A 23,174-nucleotide genomic window follows, 5' to 3' on the forward strand; every position below is an offset into this window, starting at 1 on the left:
CCTATGGAAGTTGTGGAAGAGGAAAAACTTCTCCTTGTTCCCCCTGAGGTAAAATGCTAGTTTCCCCAGAGGGAGTTAGGAGGCTAATCATTGCCTAAGAAAAAATGCATCCCAGGTTTTTCACCACATGCCCAGGAAAGAAGGTCCAAGGACTTTTAGCTTCTCACAGCAATCAGCAGCCCAGCAGGATCAGCAACAGCAGTTGAGGCAGAGACATTTCAACATTTAGGAGTGAAGCCAGAGATCAGGAGGAGAATTGATGGGGGCTGGGGGTTGGAGCAAGCAGTATCAGTAATGCCAGAGGCAGCAGTGAGGAACAAGGAACATGAACCATGGGCTCAAGCAGAGTGCAAGAGTCCTCCAACTGAAAATGGCCAGCACTATAGGGAGGGCAACTGGGAAAAAAAAATCAAACATACAAACTAGCAGGAGCAGGGCAGCAGCTCACATAGAGAGTTTGGAGCCCTCTCAGAGTTTGTAGGAGGTGGGGGTGGACTAAAAGCCTTGGCAGAAGAAATGTGCCTTAAAAATTTATCTAGGCAATATTAAAAAAATTGAGTATTTTTCTCATCACTTCCGGTTGCCAATTTGTAAAGATTAAAATCAATATATAATAACTAAATGTTATATTTTATAAAATTTTATTAATAATAACTAAAACAAAAGAACTGCCTGAATTCAGCCTGGTCACAGATCAAAAAAGACCATGGGAGGAGCACACATCCACTTAAATACCAATAATGTGATCTCGTCCATCTGGAGAGGCAAGAGAGATTATAGGGAATTTTGGGAAATACTAAGGACTTCTGGGGAATGAAGTCAAAGGTTCAAAATCTCCATTTTTACACCTCTACCTACTTAACTCAATCTACTAGCACTCACCTTTGTGTATATATGCAAATACATTGCCACATATATTAAATTATACATATTTTCGATATATTTAACTAAACATATACAAATATACATACATATATGAATATACACATATGCATTCATGAATATACCTACATGTATATCTGGAGGGAAATACAGAGATAAAAAAGACTGCATGGACATAGAATATGAATTAGCTATAAGGAAGAACTGGATTCAGGTTTTCTATCCCAAAAATATTAGCTGTAAAATCACTGACAAGTCTTTAAAATTTTCATTGCCCAAGTTAAAGATGAATTAATGGTCTACCCAGATAATAGGACTTGAAACATGGAATACATCATTGAAATAATGAAATTATAAGACTATAATCCCACCTGCTACTCTTTATAAAAACCAAACAAAACAAAAAAGAAAACTTCTGTACATGGAAATGAACACATACAGAATTTCCTTAGTCCAGGCATTAGTATCTGGGTACATATGCCTGCACCAAAGTTGCAGTGAAGAAGCACTTCTTGAATTTGTGGTTTGACATGTCATTTGAAACCTCTTTCTTCAAGTACCATTAACAAATCTTTTCGAGTTTCAAGCTTCTCCCTTCAAGTCCACAAAATGCCATTTTGATGACTCCTTCCAGGATCAATGCTAGTAGAATTATACTGGAATAAGAAGTGCCCCCATTTGATGGTCTACTGAGCAATCCCAGGCTATCTGACACCAATCTCATTCATGCTAAGAAACCTCAGGCTCAGAGGAAGATGGCAAAGGAGAGCAAGTCATATTGTATTGAAAAATGGAAAGTGGGTCATGTTAATTCAACTTTTTGATGAGTTAAAACTGAAAACTTCTTCCATTCCATATAGAAGGGGGAAAAAAGCAAATAAATCGGGAAGAAACCAAAGATAGTTTACCAACATGGACTAGTCATGTATATATTTAAATTATACCAGAGATGATGAAAATGAATATTCAGTTAAGCTTTGGGACAGGGAGGTTTGCCAGAAAATGAATATTCAAAGTACAGGAGAATACCAGATTCTACTTGTGTTCTTTTCTTTCTGGTTCAATGATAGCCTTATTCCAGGTTGGATACTATTTTGGTTTTAAAAGCAATTCTTTACATCTTCCTATGTAGATGATATTTGTGTGAGTTTGGGTGATGAGAGAATATGAGAGAACAGTTCTCCGTAGACTTTGTAATATTTTCAAGGTTTTAATATTTCTATTTCTAGAAAATAATATTTAAAATATACAAACCTATAATAAATTCAGAGTTGAAAGGGGGCTTAGTGACTATCTAGTCAAATCTATTCTTGAATAGAAAAACATAGTTATAATAGCTAAAACCTAACATTTTGGTGCTTAAATCGGTACAATGAATTTCATATGTTATCTCATTTGATCCTCTCAATAACAATGCAAACAAAGTAAAACTCATCTTGGGTTAAGAACATAATCAAGAAATCTATATATCATTCTGGTAGAAGTAAAATAGTGAGCTGAAGAGCATAAATAAAGGGGTGCTCCTTTTTCTTGGAGGCTTTTAGGGATACAAATGCCCTGAGATTAACTGCCCAACTTCCATTCACATGTGGGAAGGTTGGGGTTTATAAAATGTATTTCACTTCAGCTATGGGCCTTACCTCATGGTAGGAGCAGGCAAAAATAACCAGATTGTTAAAAAAAAATTCCAAAAGTCATATTTAAAAAACCCTTAAAATCAAATCATTTGAGGTATTTAGCACATTAAAATTCCAAAGGTTGTTAATACAATTATAACCAGTTCTGAAGTCCATCTATCCTTGGCAAAATAGAAAAAAGCTGTTTTTTCATATATGGGCTTATTCACAATAATATTTGTTCAATAGTTATAGGGGAAAAACAACAGAATTTCAAAACTCAGTGCATTCAAATTAAATTCAATCAACCTTCAGTTCAAGCAGAATAATACTGAATCCAGTAACATATGAACTTAAAATCACAAAGTTAAACCATAACAAAAAATGCAATAGAATACAGAGATGTTTATAAACCATTGGAGTCTGAAATGCCTTAGAATATAGCCTTTAGTCTCTTCAAAGTTCCTTGGGTGGGTTTTTTTTTTGTTTGTTTTTTTTGTTTGTTTGTTTTAAATTATCTATTTAAATGTCTATTGTCTGAAGGTAGAGTAGTAAAGGCTAGGCAATGGTGTTTGAAAGTTATGCTCGGGGCCCACAGCTGAGGAGTATCTGAGGCCAGATTTTAACCCAGGACCATGCTCTCAGTTCCCTGAGCCACCCATTTTCAAATTCAAAGTTGGATCTTTGGGCTGAATGTTTCTTCTGGCACGCAGGTGAAATCAATGAAATTACCAGAACAGTCAAAAATCCTCTTAAACAGCCCATTGCTTTTTAAGTTTCTGTTTGAAAAATCTGTTTCTTCTCCTCTCCCTTTTCTCTCTCCCCTGCTCTGATCCCCCTGTGGCCAATACCCCCATCCATGTGGAGGCTTAGCCTAAGGGAAAATTACCGGTTCTCCTTTCCCTCTCTTCTCTCCCCTCCACCCACGTGGCCAATACTGTTACCAGCTGGTCACAATGAGTCCTGAGCAATCTGCTCCAAGGATCTGGGTGATGAGCCAACTGGGGTCACGCTCATGGGTCTGGGGTGCAGAAATAGGCAGGCAGTGGGCCGGTGAGAGGCCAGGAGCAGGAGCGGCTGCGGGGGTGGGCAAGGCGGGGACCAGGTACCAGGTGAGGACTATCAGGGCTGCAGGCTGCAGGCAGGAAGCGACAGGCCGAGCCAGGTGGGGTGGGCAGCAAACGCAACAGGTCCGGAGCCTGTAGCAGCTTTGCAAGGGTAGAAAACCTTGGCCAGAGAGATATGGCTGGAAAAAATTTTTTTCTAGGCACTAGGTATTTAATAACAATGCGAGGAGGATGCTATTATACTCATGCTACATTTAAGAAAACTAAGGCAGGCAAAAAGTAAAGATTTCCCCAAGGGTCACATAGCCAGAATAACTCAGCAATTCATTTGCCTTCTACTCACAGTGATCATGGCCAGATACAAAGAGGAAATGGATCTCATTTTTTGGTGAGAAAGCCTTGTATTCTATATTTTCTTAACTGACACAGAGTGTCAATGGTTATAAGCTATATTTTTGAATTTTTAAAAGCTCTTTTATTATTATATATTTCTTGCATGTGCAATATACTTTTTCAGTTTTTTTATTATTTTTTCTCTCCTTTTTATATTTGAAGCACATGTCACCAGCATTAAGATTTTCTTTAACCTTTTGGTTTTTCAGTACTACAAGTGTAAGATACATTTGTCAGAGCATGCCCAAAAAGCTTGTGACTATAAAAATGATGCCACTAATTATTTAAGTAAATTATGGGACTTTGCTTAATGATTCTCTAATGTGTAACTTAATGACTTTGCTTAATGATTCTCTAATGTGTAAGCTCTTTGAAGGCCAGGTCTATTTCATTTGTGCTTTTGTATGAAACTGGTTTAGCACAATATCTGAAATACCACCACATAATAAACACAATTTCTAGATTTCTAGAGACATTGGGGATTCTTACTGTATTACTGCACATGTACTCTATAGCCTCCAGGCCAAATTATGCTCTTTGTGACTTGACCATTTCCCTTTTAAAAATAATAATGACAATAACAGTAATAATAATTATTATTCTCAATAAGCTGCCATCACTTGAGATCCCCATTTCTTTCTGGTATAGTTGCTGCTGTGGTTTCCCAGAATTGAGAAGCTGAATTGCAACATTGGAACTAGTGTTTCCATCATTTTTTCCCCTAAAGCAGATCATAATTTATGCAAACAGGAGGATGGCATGATTGATGAAGACAGAACTCAATATGAGATCCCGGAATGACCAAGAAGCTGGAATCTGTGGGCAAGGGGCCATACATGGGGAAATGGTGGGTTAGGAAGTTCAGGCAGGAAAGAAAATTAGCTTCCAGGCAGGAGTAAGAAACATAGGATTATAGATTTAAACCGAGAGGAGAATGAGAAGCTATCCATTCACAACATTTTATTTTACAGACCTGAAAGAGGCCCAGAGAGGTTAATTTACAGCCCAAGGTCATGCAGGCAGAATATAGGGAAGCTAATAAACAAACCTAAACGTTCACACTCTAAATCCAAAACACTTTCTACTATAGCACATTGCCTCTTACTGTACCAATGAGCCTCCAAAAAGGAGGGTGGGCATATTGCCAGAAGCCAAGCCTCTGGGCACAACTTATTAGGGTAGTAGGTCACTGCTGCTGCATTCCATCCAGTAACACATATTTCATCTACCAGACAGCAAAGAAATATCTTCATGAAGAAAACATGGCCTTCCCACTTCCCAAGGATATGGGCCCATGTGTTCTCCTCCCCCCAGAGGGTCTGATCTTCAACCATGTGAGCATGAGCAGAATGATATTGTGCTAGCCTTGTTTTTAAAGGTGATAGAGATCATAGAATAAGTAAGGGATAGCATGTTTCCGATAGCAGAAAGAATAACCCAAACATGCTACAAGAAGTAGCCTTCAGGCCTCATTGGCTCAATCTGGAGGGAGGCTTCAATGGGCCCAATTAAGTGTGGTCCCTGCCATGCAGACTGCTACTGGGCATGCAAGCTGGAGAGGTAAATAAGTCCTAGGGAGTTACAAATGAGAGATTCACCTCACCAGGTTCGCTCCACTACCTGCCAAGGCAACTATTACATGAATAATTCTGTTGGCTGGGATCAGGCAAGCATCACTGCTACATCTAGAAGGAAAAGTCACTTTGTTCATTCCATATTTTAATACCGATGCAAAGTTCATTGACCATTTAGGAGTAGTAAGTTAGTTTAGAAATGAAAAGATCAGAAAAGCTATTTGTGGGTAGGAAAATATTTGCATTTGTTTAATTAGAATCTTGAACCCTTAGACTACATTTCCCACAATTCCTTTTCCCCTTTCTTGTACCTGTGTCTTTATGTTGTTGGTATTTTAGTTTCATTCTGTCAGCACGCTCTCCTCTTGTCCATGTGGAAGGCTGGTGAGTTCTCTTGGTTTCCTTAGCCTTTTACTTTCTGTTTACTTCAAGTTAAATATTAATAAATAATATTAAATATAATAATTGAAGTATTGAATATTGATTTTTAGAATTTATACATTAATCATCAAAGGATTTGAATATTATTAGTTATATCTAATAGGACTAGAAAAATAATTTCATTTCAACATATCCTCTTAGAATTCATGTCTATATATATAAATGCACACATGCATAGACATGCATACACATGCAAATATGCAGAGATAATTTTCAAATAAGATTTAAGCACTTTACCAAAAAAAAAATTTCACAGTGCAGATGTTAGCAACTGAATCTCAAAAATGTGTAGTGATTCCTCCTTTTTGTATGAACAGTTTAATGTCAGGAAGAGGTAGAGAAGATCTTTAACTGATGAAAAAATAGAGTTAACTTCAATGTAATGTAGGACAATGTAGGACACCAAAAAGATGGAAGACCATGTTGAAGCCTTCAGAACTGTAAAGTGTGGTTTCATTAAGTGGAGAGAGACAGAGAAATTGAGCACCCAACTAAGTTATAATTTAAGAAAGTCTATCAATGGGATGAGGTACATATTTAGGGAATTTTGATGTTTTAAGTAAAAGAGGAGTCAAAATGCTCTCATTTAAATGCTACTGGCTATGAGAAGACATAGTGAGGTGGGGAATAGAAGAGAAATCTGAGAAGAGAGGGTTGAAAATCTGCATTCACTAGGCTGAGCTGTGGCACATAAAAGCTATTAATCAAGAGAAGGCTTCACTTGGGTGATTTCTGATTGGCTGGAGAGAAAATTGACTTCATCAGCCAAGACCACCAATGGCAAATATTGTCAGTACCACCTATGTTGGGTGAGAGGCAAAACTTCTCACACAAAAGCTTGTGCTATCTGCTGTCACTTCTTGATGGATAAAGAAAATCAGAAGTGGCTTTGAAGATGGTTTGGTAATCTGTTCAGCTAGTTTAGAGAGTTGAAATACTGAAATGGGTGTCTCACTGGCCACACAGCATCTGGGGAAGTGACTAATTCTCTTATATAGTCTGTATTACCTATAAATAGTTTGATAAGTTTTTAATTTCACTAGCCTAAAGAGAAATATTGGTCATGTGAAGAGCAAATACTTTTTTTCTAAATGAGCATCAAGGGTGATTATTAATTGAAAGAACCTCTGAAAATTATATTTGAGTAGAGAGAAGAGAATGTCCCTGAATGAAGAACTGATATTTAGTTGTTTTCAGTCACATCTGACTCTGTGAGCCCATTTGGGTTTTCTATTTTAATATTTCAGAACTCTACTTTTTTGACTTTTTGGAAATTTTATTTAATTAATTAATTAAGAATATTTTTCCATGGCTACAAGATTCATGTTCTTTCCCTTCCTTTCCCTCACCACCTCCCATAACTGATGCACAATTCCACTGAGTTTTACATATGTCACTAAGCAAGACCTATTTCCATATTATTGATATTTGCACTAGGGTGATCCCATTTGGGATTTTCCTTTTTCTTTTAAACCCTTACCTTCCGTCTTGGAATCAATACTGTGCATTGGCTCCAAGGCAGAATAGTGGTAAGGGCTAGGCAATGGGGGTCAAGTGACTTGCCCAGGGTCACACATCTGGGAAGTGTCTGAGGCCAGATTTGAACCCATGACCTCCCATCTCTAGGCCTGACTCTCAATCTACTGAGCTACACAGCTGCCCCCCTTCCCCATTTAAGATTTTTTTGGCAGAGATGTTGGAGTAGTTTTCCATTTCCTTTCTAGCTCATTTTACAGATGAGGTAAATGAGTCAAGTGGTTATGTGACTTTCCCAGGGCCACACAGCTATTAAGTGTCTGATACCAGATTTGAACACAGATTCAGAACATTTGAGCCTGACTTCAGGCTCAGCTCTTTTCCCATTGTACCACATAGTTGCCCAAATCAAGAATGGAAAGTGTTCATTTTAAAGTGGTGAAGAGGGAAGCAATTTCTTGTGGTGCAAAATATTAAAGCCTGCAATTTTGAGTTGTGAGGCACTCTAACCACATCTATTTTTTTTTCATTCACAAGCTTCCCTGACAGGGTCTTACAAGCTTGTGTTTAATTTTGTTCATAGCCCTTTCATTTGCATAAAGAGTATAGGATTTGGATTTATTTACATATTATGATCTTTATATTATTTATGCTTTTGCTTTAATATATTATTATCTATAATATCGTAGCTTCCTAGATTGTTGAATAAATGGTTATGTTTAGGATTCAAAAGCATCATTATTGTGAATGGCTCATTGTGTAAATATCACATACCAAGTAGATGAGTTGCCTTATACTGTAAAAGGTTGGCTATGGAGATCGTGAGCATTTTAGACAGGCACAAAAGAGTAATATAATAAATAGGGGGCTATATTTACTTTCAACAAGGTCACCCCTTGAAGCCTGGCAGAATTTAAAAGTAATTGGGTATTGGGGGTCAGTCTCAGCTAAATAAGACCTACTATAGTGGTGAGGACAGGTTGGAGTGAATGAGTTCAAACTAGAAAAAGAGTGAGATGTTTGATGCATCCCTGCTCCCATGAGGGCTTTAACATACACTTTTAGTTTAGATGAAATTCTGGGAATGTTTCTACTCTATTCTATCTGTATCTATTCTGCAAAATTTCAAGATGCTACAATATTATTGTATCATTTTTCATGCCTCTTCCACCAACCCATCTCTCTCTAGGATTTGGGGATCAGTTGAGGGGGGAATGATATAAACAATTGCTCTGATCTGCTGATGTTGAAAAAGAAGCTTTTCCTAAGCAGTAGGGAACCTTTGGGTTAAAAGAGAGTGCTTTTCTAATAAAAATGATGAGGATGGGGGGCATTGAGGTTCTCAAATAATTTTATGTCCTTTTTTTAATCTAACCTCCACAACAAACTTGTATGGTTTTAACAATTGGGCTTTGGCCAAGCTTCTAGCACTTAGCACAATACTTGATACATTAAGGTAATTAATAAATATTCATTTGTGGTTGATTACTGCTCATTATATATTTTCTTTATGTCTATGTTTTAAGTCAACTGGATTATTTACTGTTCCCTAAATTTAATATCTATTTTTCTGTCCTCAAAGCATTACATAGATTGTTCACCATAATTAGAATATTCTCTCTTCACTTCTACCTCACATGATTCTCAGTTTCCATCAATGCTCAGCTCAAGTACCATCAGCTGAATGAGGCCTGTCCTAATTTCCTCATTGATGCTGGTGTTCTCTCCCCAGAAATTACTTTGTACTTTTTATATCTATTTTGTATTTATTTCCAGGTTTAAATGTTGTCTCCTCCCAATAGAATGTTCACTCTTGAAGACAGGATTTGTTTTAGTTTTGTCTTTATATTCACTAGTAACTAAAGTACTACCTGAAACATAGTAGATGACGCTTTTTAAATGAATGGATAAACCTTGAAAGGTAGGATCCTCATTTTATTGATAAGAAGTTTGAGTCTCATAGTAGACTATGAGTAGTTAAATACAATTAATTGGTGTCAAAAATAGTATATGAACCTAAGTCTTTTTCACTTCATAGCCAACCCTTGATCCATTTTATCATGCCAATATCAAACCAGCCAATAACAAGATAGTAAAAGGAGATAATAATACAGTGTTTTGACATTTGATTTTGAGTAAGCATATGGCTTGTAGACAGGCACAAAAGAGTAATATAGTAAATATTAGATGCTGTGGTTCACTTATGTGTTATTTCACTCACAATTTTCATGATCCTCAGCTCTATTCTATGTTTTATATTTTCTTTCAAACCTTTCCAAGACTGGCAACCTGAATACTATACTTTCATTCTCCTTGTGCCACTTAACAGTAGAATTACTTGTTGGTTTCATCAGTTGTCATCCATGTTTGTAGGGATCATTAACCTTAGATTTGCCCAGACCAATATAAGCACAAAATGACTATGATCAAGTTCTGGAAGTAAATTTTGTTGAAATTCAGATGTCTTGGGCTGTGGAAGTGATGATGCTTTCCAGAAAAGAGAAGTTTGGGAGTTCAAAAAACTAATTTCAGACCTTGGATATACATTCTATTTATGTGACTTTGATCATTAGATACCTTCAATCAAAACCCATAGGACTTCATATAGGATATTTTAACAGCAGAGGACACAATGATATTTCCTTAAGGCAACTTTTGTAAGCATTTAATTTTTTTTAATTGAATTCAGTTTGAATAAATCTTGTATCTACATTTCCATATGTGTGTGTGCGTTATTTTTTTTCCTCACAGGAATCCAAACTCTTTGAGGGCAGGAATAGTCTTTATATGGGTGTCCACAATGCCCAGAAGAATGGATGGCACAAAATAATCATTAAATAAATATTTATTGAATAAACAAACCTTGTGCCATAGGTAGTGTTTTTACTTATATATGAGACAGTTATGTGTGTATCAGTCACTTTTGAGATGAGAGAACTGAGGGTAAGAGGGATAAAGTGACATGTATATATACACATGAACTGGTAAATATTGGAACTATAATGAAGCAATGTATATAATAAAAGTATTTGGAAACATGAGCAAATAATATTCAAATGGAAATTACTATTTGTGCATGTTTTGCATCTTCACCCATTGATATGAGTTGTATCAGAATTGAAAAAGATTTTTCCATAAAAATTTTATTTCAAATGAGAGTTTCATAGACAAGTTTAGAAAATTCCATATAATACAACAGAAATATCGTATTTCTGTAGTTCAAGAAAACAAATAGTAGAAAATAGTTCTGTTAAATTACTAGTAATTATACCAAGCAGAAATGCAATAGCATTGAAAAAGAAATAGTTTGCATTAGCTTGAAACCTAGTGCTTGAGAAAAAGTAGATTTAATTAAGGGAGTTTAGAGATTTACAGAGGTTCAATAGGAGAATTTGGGGCTCCATTCTTGACAGTGGCAAAAAGGACTTATTCTTTTTCAGTTCAAATTTGCAACTTTCCCTTGACTCAGGTATATTCTTAAAGTTATCTAGGTGCTTATCAAATAGGTGTATATATGCATATGTATATATTTGTGTGTAAATGCATGTACATAAATATATAAAGTTATATATCCACACATTGTACATGTGTGTTTGTGTGTGGTATGGGTTCACAGAAAGAACAAAAAGAATAATTTCCTGGAGAAAATTATCTTAAGTTACATTAATAAAAGAGCAAAGAAACTCAAAGGGATATTCATATACGTAAAGAAAATGGCTTATCCGAGGTGAAAATAAATAAGTTCAAGACTTGTAGACATAAAGGAGAGTGAGGAAGGTAGGACTATGAAAAGAATGAAAAAAAATGTAGAAACATTAAAATAAATTCCCATGCCAGGTGTCCATTCATTGAGGAAAGACTGAAGAAGTTGTGCCATATGATTATGAAGGCATACTACTGTGCTAAAAGAAATGACAAGCAAGATGATTTCAGAGAAACTTGGAAAAACTTATATAAACTAATGCAAAATGAAATGTGCAGAAACAGAAGAACATTGTACACAGTAAGAGCAACATTATTTGATGGACAATTGAGAATGAGCTTGTTATTCTCAGCAATAGAATGATCCAAGATAATCCTAAAGACGTGATAAAAAATAGTACCCACCTCCAGAAATATAACTAATGGAATCTGAATGTTGACTAAATCATACTATACTTCCATATTCTTTATTTGTTTGTTTGGGATCTCTCCAATAAAATGATAAATTTGAGAAAATGTTTTACCTGATTGTACAAAGGCTTTTAATGTCAAATCAATCAGGTAATACAAAAGGAAATAATGGGCAGGGAAGAATAGGAAAAGGAAAGTGGGGAGAAGAGGTCCCTGTCTCTAAACACTTTCCCCATCCTCCTCATGTTTGGGGGTAACTCAGGCCTTGGCAGCCTGAGCCCCCCTGAGAGAAAGTCAGGTTGACTCACCACTGGACAACAGGAGCTGAGGTAAAGTCTGCATCATTTCTCTCATTTGTTTTTTGGGCCATTCCCCCACCCACTTGTTGCTGCCAAAACTATACCTGGGGGTGGGGGCAGGCTGGATGGACATGTGAGCCCCACACCCCTCCTTTTGAACCTCCTTCCTGTGTGTAGTTGGGAAAAATTTTTGTCCCTTCAATTGGGAAGTGTTGGGGGAAAGATTTCCAGTCAAAGCAGGAAAAGTGGGTAATCCTCAGGAGAAAGTCTTTTCCCCAACTTCTCTCTTTGACTTCTCAAGACCAAGCTAGAGTCTACTCCTACTCCAAATTTCCACTCCTGGGGCCCCTCCCCCATTGAGGTGATCAATTTCACATACTCTTCAGCCTGGCATTTTTCTCTAGTGCCAGCCTCTGACACAAGTTCCTGTGACAGACAGTTCTTCATTCTTGGAGTTGAGACTGGAGAAGAATATGCTGACTGTACCTGAGACCCTGTTCCTGGTAAGGTTGTTCTTAAATCTCTTCCTTTGGACTGACTCATGGTGAGTGAAAAAGGCTGACTCCTTTCCTGGATTTTCTGAAGAGACTAGCCTCAGGAGAGACCTACCTCTTGAGAGAGGCTCCCTGAATCCCCAGGTCCTCAACTCAAAATTCAAGGCCTCTCCATCTAAGGATGAAATACCATTGCCTGGGTTGAGTCATGGGTTGGAGTAAATTACTTAGTGCTTAGGTTAGCTATCTTATCCTAACCTCTCTCTGATTTTGTTACTTTACTCTTTCTATATTTGGTAAATAATTGTAAATAAATATCTCTGGAATAATTTAAATTCCTGGTAACCCTATTTTAAATATAATCCAGTCCAAACTTTTAACATAATTAACCCCTTTTCCCCTTACAATACATCCATACACATGTATGTATGTGCACATATATATACATACTTCCTTATTTGCAGCCATTAAAGACAAAGAGTGGATCTTTGCTTAAAGAATAATGAAAGTTTCAGATTATGCTATTGTCAACCACAGACTTCCAAGTAATTCAATATTATGCCCCACGAGCAAGTCATCTATTATGGTTTATTGGATATTTTCACATTCTTAATGGTCCAAGAGACATAGCTTGGAGTTAGAAAGGTGTGGATTCTATACTTCCTTTTTCTAGCTTTGTGATTCTAAAGTTATTCAACCACCAAGGGCTCAGAAATTCTCTACTGCTATAATGTATTTTCTTTTTACACATAATACTTGTATATGTGGATTTACATACTCATTTACTTGCACACACACACATAGTATATATGCACATGAATATTTCAGTATATATTACATTTTTTCTAAGCCCTATTATATACATGGACACACACATTTATATTAACTTCCATTTTTGTAATGTTGATTGGCTGGAATATACTGATACAGCCACCTTGACTTTTATTTATTTTGATGCCAAGAAAATAAATTATTTTGTTATTTCTATAGTATATTAAAAATAAGAAAGGCAACATGACCAAGTAGTCATAGAACTGCCTTTGGATTATAAAAGAATGGAGTTTAGGTTCTAACTCTGCCCCATTCTAATGGTTTGTCCATAAGCAAGTCACTTAATCTTTCACTGCTGTGCTGTTACTCCCTAAACTTTAAGATAATCTGAACCTATAGAGTTTCCTTTCAGGGATTTCTTTTTACCAATGAAGTCCATAATTGAATCTAAAATAACCTCCACGTTACATAACATAAGAAAATATGCAATCAATAAAATTAAATTAAAATAATAATGTTACTGCTACTACTACTAACTCAGAAGTATCAAGAAAAGGACAAAGTATCTGTGAGCCTCAAACAAGAGAGAGAACATTTCCTGAAGATGTAAGACCTTAACCAAGGAAAAAAAGATTTTAATACTATCATCCTTCCAGTATTGGGCATCTTTCAGAAAGCCAGCCTGGTAAATATCATGATTTTAGGGCACTAGTCTGAGGTCTTAGTGAATCACTAGTCATGTACTTATTTGCTTTCAGGGATAGTTCTACCCTTCATTTACATTATGTTAAATTCTAAGACCCTTTGCTGCTCTGAATCATGATGAAGAAATAAAGTTAAATGCCTGGCATTGAAAATGAGTGAAAATTGCTTCAAGTCTTACATTCTACATACGTTTCTTCAAAGATCAGCTCAAACTGGATTTACTGCATGATTTTCTCTGATTTTCCCCAGCAGCTAATGAACTGCTTTTTTATTTATGCATTTATTTTTGTGTATTTGTATGCCTAAATATAGAAAGTTTTCTAATCTCACTCCTTCCTCCTCTCACAGAATATTAACTCCTTGAGAATAAGGAGGGGCCTTCTCATTTGTGTCCTTAGACAACAGAATAGAATTTTAGGAAATGACTGTGAGTGGAAGTAATTTGGGAAGTGATAATCATTTCTCATCACTTTAAAAATCTTAAACAATTCAACAGAAATTAATCAATAATTTTAAACATATTGTACTCTGCTAGGCACCAAGGATACAAAAACAAAGCAATCCTCATGGATTCTATTTTTATTCTTAGGAGAGAGAGAGAGACAGAGACATACATATATTCATATGTAATAATATATCTACAGATATTTATTCACCTCTTTTTTGAGTAGATTAAGTTCTTTAAAATTCTCTTAGTTCAAACTTCTATACCAATCTTATAATCTAGTCATAGATCATATGTTTCTGTGTGTATGAATGTGGGGTGGAGAAGAGAAATATACAGAGAATTACATAGATATATTGGTATCTACTGATATATTTACAAATATCCATATCTATATACAGAAAGAGATAAAAAAGACCTTTAGGATCTTTCTTCTTCAAAATACTATACTAATCAGGCAATTTCTTCAGAGAAAGAAATGTATATACCTATAGATATCTATGTCTTTATATTCATAAATAGAAATAAATAAGATATTAACATCTTTTAATTCAAATTATCTTTATTTTATAATCTAGTCATGAATAGATGATAGTCAGACATACAGGTATGTATATATATGTATATATATTATGTGTATAAGTATATAAATAAAGGTATATATTCATGAATGACATGTAAGAAAAATACCTAATCTGTTTTGTTTGCCATTGACACTTCTGGAAATTTGGCAAAGCCTATGAATTCCTTTTAGAGTAATATTTCAAAATGTGTAAAATGCATTGATTTATAAAAGAAACCATTTATATTAAAATATAATTATCAAAATATTTTTATTAAAGCACACAAGTTCACAGACCTTAATTTAAGAACTTTTGATACAAGATAATTTGTGGAAGAATTATAACATTTATACATAAAAGTGAATAAAGTGTATCTAGAAGTAGGATTAGGGTTAGACTGGGATTTTCTTGATACAGAGAGGTATTAGATAAGCAAGTTCCCTTGATCAAAGCCTGTTTGGCAACTTTTCTAGGTTCATAATCTCAAAAAGTGTTTTATGTCAAGGAGAGGTTAAATGAATTACCCATCATCACAATGCCAAGGTTTGAACTCAAGCTTGACTTCAAATGTGACTCTCTATCCACTAAGCCACAATAGCACTATATATATATAAATATATATGTGTGAAATTATATAAATGTATATAATTTCAAAAAGGAACTAGCATAAATAAGAGATGGCCTCTTGTAAGAGTTAGTATCTGCATTGTACTTTGAAGGAAAATGGGAATTCTCCCAATTGAAGAGAAGTCAACCATATCAAATATGCTCTTTTCTCACTAAACCATTAAAAGCACCCCAAACATCAATTCCTGTCTAGACTAAACATCATTCTAGTAAAGTCTTCTATGTCACACTCACCTAAAATGAATAGGACCCAAGGTGTCCCTTTTTCATGAATCCCAACTTCAAGAATGTTTTAAAATTGCATCACTGAAATTCTATAGTGTATCCATTTCTCAAATGACTTGTAGTAGCATTTTACAGCCCACAACAGTCCTATTCAACAATTTAAAAAGTCTTCTTAAGAATGCAGATCACAGTAGAAAAGCAAATAAAATACTGGTCTATTATAGTCCACTGACTCATAAATACCATTAAAGATGAATAAAATCTGAATAAAGACCCAAGATTAAAATGTGCTTGAATTCTTTCTATAAAAGGGGTGAAAAGAAGTCAGTTATGGAAATGGGCATTATGAGACTTTCCTCCTTCCAGTCTTGAATATCTTATAGCTTGACACAAATTCCATGACTTTCATAAATCATGTTGATGTGGCTTAAGCTGATTTTTATGTTCATCTCCCCATAAGTCGTTGCAAGCAGTAAGACCATGAAGACCAGCATGCCAATGTACATGACCAAAGGTAAATGTCATTTTTCTACTTTGTTTCCCTTTGAAAGTTCAACAGTGAAATTAATGTAGGACATGGATCTGGGAACAGTAATTAATCCCAGGTCTTCCTTTTTTCTAGTTATGTAAACTGAGCAAATCATTTAACTTCTCTTAACTTTAGTTTCCTCATTCATAAGAAGGTTTAGGAATAGCTAATAAATGCAATACTAATCTTAATTCCTCACTTTGTTAGGTACACGAGAGTTCAAGCTGCCAACAGTAACTGGGTATGGAATGTAGAGCACAATATTTGGGTTCAGGAAGATATGTATTAAAATCCCATATACTTATTAATTTGACAAAACTCAATCTTTGGTAGCCTTAGTTTTCTCATTTATAAAAATAAAGATAATTATTTATATAGTATCCAAGTTCCATTGAAGTTCTTAATATTTGGTTGTATAACCATTTCATCTAATTCAAATGATTTTAAAAGAAGCAAAATAATTTCTCCAAGACCACTACAGCCAAGACCATGAAAGCAGACCCCTATACCTTTGAGAATAAACCTGATGAATGAATAAGCCATGGGATGTGGCAGAGTCTCTCTCCACTTTTTTCCCCCTTAACTGCTTCTTTAACTAGTAGCAGTACTCAAAAATCCCAAAGCATCTATCTGGGAGAAGAAATTATATATAAAATTCATATATATATATATATATATATATATATATGTAACCAGCAAAAGGAAGACTTGGAATCCATTACTGCATATTTCCCAAATCCAAATCTAGATCCTGAATTAATTTCACTGGATATCTATTTCTTCTACATCTCAAAGGAAACCAAGCTGGTCTTCCCAGTCTTACTGCTACCAAAAACCTATGTAGAGATGGACATATATATATTCCCTTACTTTTCTACCATTAATTGCCTTGGAACCCCTAGGACAAAGGATAAGACGTGAGGAATTCACTAGATAGATTTGGAATCTTGAGAGGAAGGATAGGGTCTTCAGTTTGCATTCAGGAAGATGAAAGTTCAATCTCAACTCAGATACATACTAGCTACTTGACCTGTCACATAATGTCTTTATTCTGAGTTTCCAAATTGTAACATGAGAGATGTTTACTTCATGGCCTCTAAGGACCCTTCCAGCTCTAAAGGCAAGATCCCATAATTTCCTATGCAAAGGAATGAAAACTATGTCTTTGTCCCACTTCCCCTGCATCACCATGAATTGCTCTATTAAGAGATGTGGATATTTGTAGTATTTCCTATCTTGTACTATTCCAAGGACTCTATCAGCCATAACAAATGATTTTCCAAAAATCTTATTTTGGAAATATAACTTATCTGCATAGCTTCCATCTCTCTTTTATCTTAGCTTGCATGCTGATTTATTACAAAATCAATTATTTAGAAATATCCTTCTAGCTACTATGTAGCATGTTAGATAATTCCTTGGATTTGGTTCAGGAAGGACTGAGTTTAAATCCTACTTCTGACAGATACTAGCTGTGTGATCTTGAGCAAGTCATTTAAACTTTCTCAGGCTATTTCCCTATCCATAAAAATAATAGCTAACTTACCTTACAGGGTTGCTGTGACAATCAAATAAGATGCTTAAACTAATAGCTTGGCAAACATTGAAGTATCATAAGAATGCTTGACATTTTTCATGACCAAATGTAGGAATTACAATGAATATCAACATCTGATCAATTCTTTTATCATTCTAGGAATGTATTCTCAGCATTAATTCAGAAACCTGAAATACTAAACAAGAGTAAAACTGGAAAGTACTTTTAATTAACTATCCCCAAAACTGAGTCTAGAGAAGACCCAAAAGGAGAGAAACATGAAGTAGATAACCTGAGTGTAGAAAGGAAAGTTCAACTGCAGTTGGGGAAAACAAGACTTCATCTGTAAGTAGACTAACCACAAAGTCCAAGTAATTAGAAGTCAGAACAGAGACAGACAGTCTTAACCTTTCATTTTGGGATGGAAATTCTTTGTCTGTTGTCCTAGTTTATTTTAACTACTGACAGTGGGTGGCAATGAGACTAAAAACATTAAGTAGAGCCACCACCTGAAGAAAGTAAGAGCTCTGCAAGTGAATTTGGCTCCTAAAATCAGTAGAGAAATAGAGATTAACTCAGAGCTATAGCCCCAGGAGAGTAACTTTGGACCCCATATCTGTTGAGTGCCTTTAGAATGTATTTCTGGCCTATGTACTTGGCAAAGAGTCACATAGCAGGCACACAGAAGACATGGATCTGGAAACGTCTTTTAGAATGGCATAAAAGGGTAAACCTATTGTTTTCTATGCTGCACACAAATAAATCTTTACGTCTTTCCTCTAGTATGTTTTCCTCTATCTTGAGACAAAAAATTTACCAAAAGATCCATTCATTATTGCTAGCTCTGCCTTTTGAGGCCAAATTAAGAAACTCAAAAGTCCCTTCCACATGACAGCCTTCCAAGTTAGTGGAGATAACTTTCTCATCTATCCCAAATACTTCTTCCCTTGGCTAAAAAGTATTCAATGATTTCAATCAATCTATATGAAATGTTTTAAAAAGCTTTTTGGTTTGTTTGTTTTTACTACTATGATTGCCCTCCTCTGGACACAGTCTATATTATCATTACATTTCCTAAATTGTAGTTCCCAGAAGCAGTTCATCAATCAGTCAACAAATACATTACAGGATCAAATAATTTCAGAGTCAGATGGGATCCCAGTTATCATCTGATCTGATTTATATGTGAAAAAAATCTTAAATATAATCTACCAGACAAGGAGTTGTCCATATGCTGCTTGAGGATTTCTAAAGAAGTAGAACTCACTTCTACTCCATGTATAACATTCCATTTTTTAACAACTCTAATTATTAAGAATTATTTCCTGAAATAAAGCTAAATAAAGTATACACCTTTGCAATCCCAATTCTGCTCAGTATGGCCCAATAGAACAAGTCTAATACCTCTTCCACAAGACAGCATTTCATTTTTTTAAGACAATAACCACCTCCAACTCACTCACCCACATACATTTTTACTTTTCCATGATGAGTTCCTTCAGCTGATTCTTATATGATAAATATTTAAGGTTCTTCAATATATCGAATACTTTTTCTCATTTATCACTATTTTTCTTAATTTAGGGTGCCCAGAACCAAACCTAGTACTATAGATGAGTTTTGTTGAGGAAAGAATAGAGTAGGGTTATTACTTTGTCAATCTTAGATATTTCGACCATTTTAATATAGTTTGCAATTTGATGTAATGTCTAATTCTCAACATATAAGAATGTTTTACTTCCACATCATGTTACTGAATCTGTACAACATGCAGTATTCTAAGAACCTCAGATTTTATTTTTATAAAAACAGAATTAACATTTTGGACTCAAGCATGCCTTTCCATTTTAACCTTTTTGAGTTGATTTTAATTCACTGAACCAAATTCTCTAGACCAGTGGAGTCAACTTAAGTGGAAACAAGTGTCAATAAATAATACATACAAATCCCTATGTACCAGTATTGAATTAGTTAAAAAATGCAATATTATCTATATTATATTTTATTTCCAAGTTACATATTAATTTTGTTTCAGATGAAACTAAATGTGTGACTATGTTTGACACATAAGTTCTAGCCTATCAGTATCCTGGCCCTGTCATCCATTTTGTTAACAATCCCTGATAGATTTGTGCTACCTGAAAACTGATGCTCATTACTATCTGTTCCTCTGTCCAAATTATTGCTAATGATATTAATCAACACTTTATCAAGCAGCAATTTTGGCTGGTAGGTATTCCATTGGAAAACTCACAAAATTTGACCTTTGCAGCTTAAAAACACATTTTGTGTCAATCTAATTATAGTAAAGGAAACCAGGCAAGTTTAGGGCAGATCTTCTTCACTTCAGATCCATAGATATAATTCAGGTGACCTTTGAAAATGGTTGGAGAAAAAATTCCTTACTCCCTTCTAATTTCAATTTAGTATTTCCTTCAACCTACAAACCTACAAACAGCACCAGACTGCCATTTATTATATACTCACATGCACACACACACTCTATTTCTTTGGTTAAACCATGTAAGTCTTTGCTACTATATTTTGCCAAGTTCAATGGTATCTAGTTTATAGATTTCATTCTCTTCATTACTGAAAACTGAACACTAGCCCATCTCCAATTCTGTAGCACATATATCTTCCATTCTCTAGGAGCTGTCCAACAACATTGAACTTAGTTCAGAAAACTCATCTATTTCAGTACTTGAGTATGTATTGTATATGAGTCAGGTAACTTGAACTTATTAGGAGTAGTTAGATACTGATTTTAACATTACTTGTTATCTGGGGCATTAACTCTTTACTAACCATTGCTCTTCTATTTTTTCATCTCCAACAGAAAATCACTTTGCCAGAGAAAACAGGAGCCAAAAAAATTGAGCAGTTATGTTCTCCTTTGTGATTATATCAATTGCCTCTGCTCAAGGTCTATAATTGTTCTAATCCTCCTCTTTTCTCTGATATAAAATATAACCAAGGAGAATTTTAACAGTTGACTATGAATAGCTCAGATCATGACAAATGTCTCCCATTCGGGTTGCACCCTTGTTCACACTGAAAGATTTTGTCATAAGACTGACTGAAATGGCCTTGTTGTGAAACCATCAATGCCAGAACCTAACTAAGCAATATGATCTGACATTTCTAAGACTATTTATAGGAGATATGCTACCCTTAATGATCTGCCTTGTCAAACCAGGCATTCAATGGTTCTCTTCTGTACAAGTATAAGAGGTCAGTGTAGGAGACCCAGGAGTACAAGACATTCCATTTTATATTTTTAATAGGACTATGATTTCTAAGAGACTTGCTACCTTTGTGTCTATTTTCCATAAAGTCACCCAACACCATGATACCAAACAAAAGAAAAAGTAAATCAACTGGAGATATATTTATGCACATTTTCATAATGGACATAGTACTATAATTGGAGTCAGGAAGAACTAGGTGCAAAATCTAAAACAACAACTTATGAAATTTTTGCAAATCATAACCTTTCCAATTTGTAATTCCCTTATCTGTAATTTTTAAAATTTTCTAAATATCTATCTCATAGGGTTGTTGATAACCAAAATTTTAAAAGAATGTTAAGTATTTTAAAACATTAAAATAATATATAAATATGACCAAATTTTGTCATCACTGCTATTGGTTTTACTTATTGCCTTAGCTCTTTGATTAAACAAAATTTACTTTCTAATGTTCTAATAAATTGTTTTGCCTAACCCCTTGTTGTGGGGAAGGTGACTTGGTCAAAAACACCTTGAATGTGGTTGATATTTGCCTATAGAGTGTGATTTCTGTGGCTCCAGATCAATTTCTATACTCTAACTACCACTACTTTCTCCCTAGTCTTATTTACATATTTTTCATATTTATTTACTATGTTATGAATGTTTTGCCAAGGAACTAAATATCTTTGTCCTATTATTGACAATAAACCTGAAATATTAAATTCCACCAAGGATGTAGACTTTGTGACCTATATTCATACTATTGTGTACATGACCAATATTAAAACATTTACTGGTATTATGTCTTAATAGGGATAAGGGAGAGAATATGAAGTTATTGGGGTCTTGAAAGTTGTAGTGGTGATGATTATATAAAATAAAGAGGAAGGTAGAGAATGGGACAGAAAAGGGAGGCTAGGGACACAAAGCAAAATGTTACATTCTTCATACAGAACAAACTGTGGTCCCAGTCATAAGACTTGGGATGCCTATTTATGAAAGTTTCCCAGGAGAAATAGTAATAAGATACACTATCCTTCAAAATTCTACACACTTACTTGCCCTCCTGCTGATAGTGTCATGAATTTTAATGAAAGAAAACAAAGAAAATTCTCTCTCTCTTTTTTAACAAATCCACTCCTCTGTTCCATTTCTTCCACAGCTGATTCTAATGACACTTGCATGCTTCTAGAGGCATATATGATTCATGGAAAAGTATGGAATTGTTTCAAAAGACAACATTGCAATGAAGATCATGCTGTCTATGAGAGGAATGAAAGACCTATTGTTCTTTAAGTTCAAACTCATGAAATTCCTAAAATAGTCAATGATTTACACAAGTATAGGTAACACACTTTTAAAAGATGAAGACTTATGGGAAATATATTCTTTTCCTTTATCGTTCATCTTTCCCTTTTATTTTTCATCTTTCTCTTTCTGTTTTGCATCCTTTCTCCCTTTTTTTTACTTCCCTCCCTTCTCCTTCCCTTTCCATGACATACTTTTGAATATTATCTATCAAAAATCTACTAGTAAAAGAGCTTCCAGCCCAACATGACAAACCATTTTCTTCTAGAGATTTGCAAAGGTCTTCACACTGGCTAGGATGCATCCATGTCTGGCTCTCATATTCTTGGTCATTCTCCAAGGCTCATTTGAAATCCTGCTTCATTGGTTTAATCTGCTCTGATACCCCCAAATGATCATCAACATGGACATTATTATCCAGTTCTAGATAATAAAGCCTGCTTTCTAAGTAAAATAGTGAGGAAGTATCACATTATTATGTTTAAGACTGAAGGACAAAACTGCACTCTCTGATTTCTGTACCTCTGAACATGTTCTTTCTCTCATCTGGAAAGCCCTTTGTTCCTTTTTTCAAATAATTTACTTTTTTAAAAGTCTAACTCAAATACTCCTATAAAATCATTCTTCTTCAGACCTAATTTGTTTATATACTCCTGAAGCACTTTACATTCAGTGTTGTACATTAAAAAATTCTGGGTTCCTCTTCTCAACTATAAGTTCCATGAAGGCAAGAAATTTGCCTTATCTAAATTTGATATCTTCATTAGCTCAACTGATTTCTAGCTTCCCAGTATATCTCCATCAAATGAACAAATAACTGAATGAATGAATGATTCTCTAGAATTTCCTTACTACAGCCTTTATATCATCCTTGTC

This window comes from Monodelphis domestica, chromosome 1 (genome assembly GCF_027887165.1).
Source record: "Monodelphis domestica isolate mMonDom1 chromosome 1, mMonDom1.pri, whole genome shotgun sequence".
NCBI lineage: Eukaryota > Metazoa > Chordata > Mammalia > Didelphimorphia > Didelphidae > Monodelphis > Monodelphis domestica.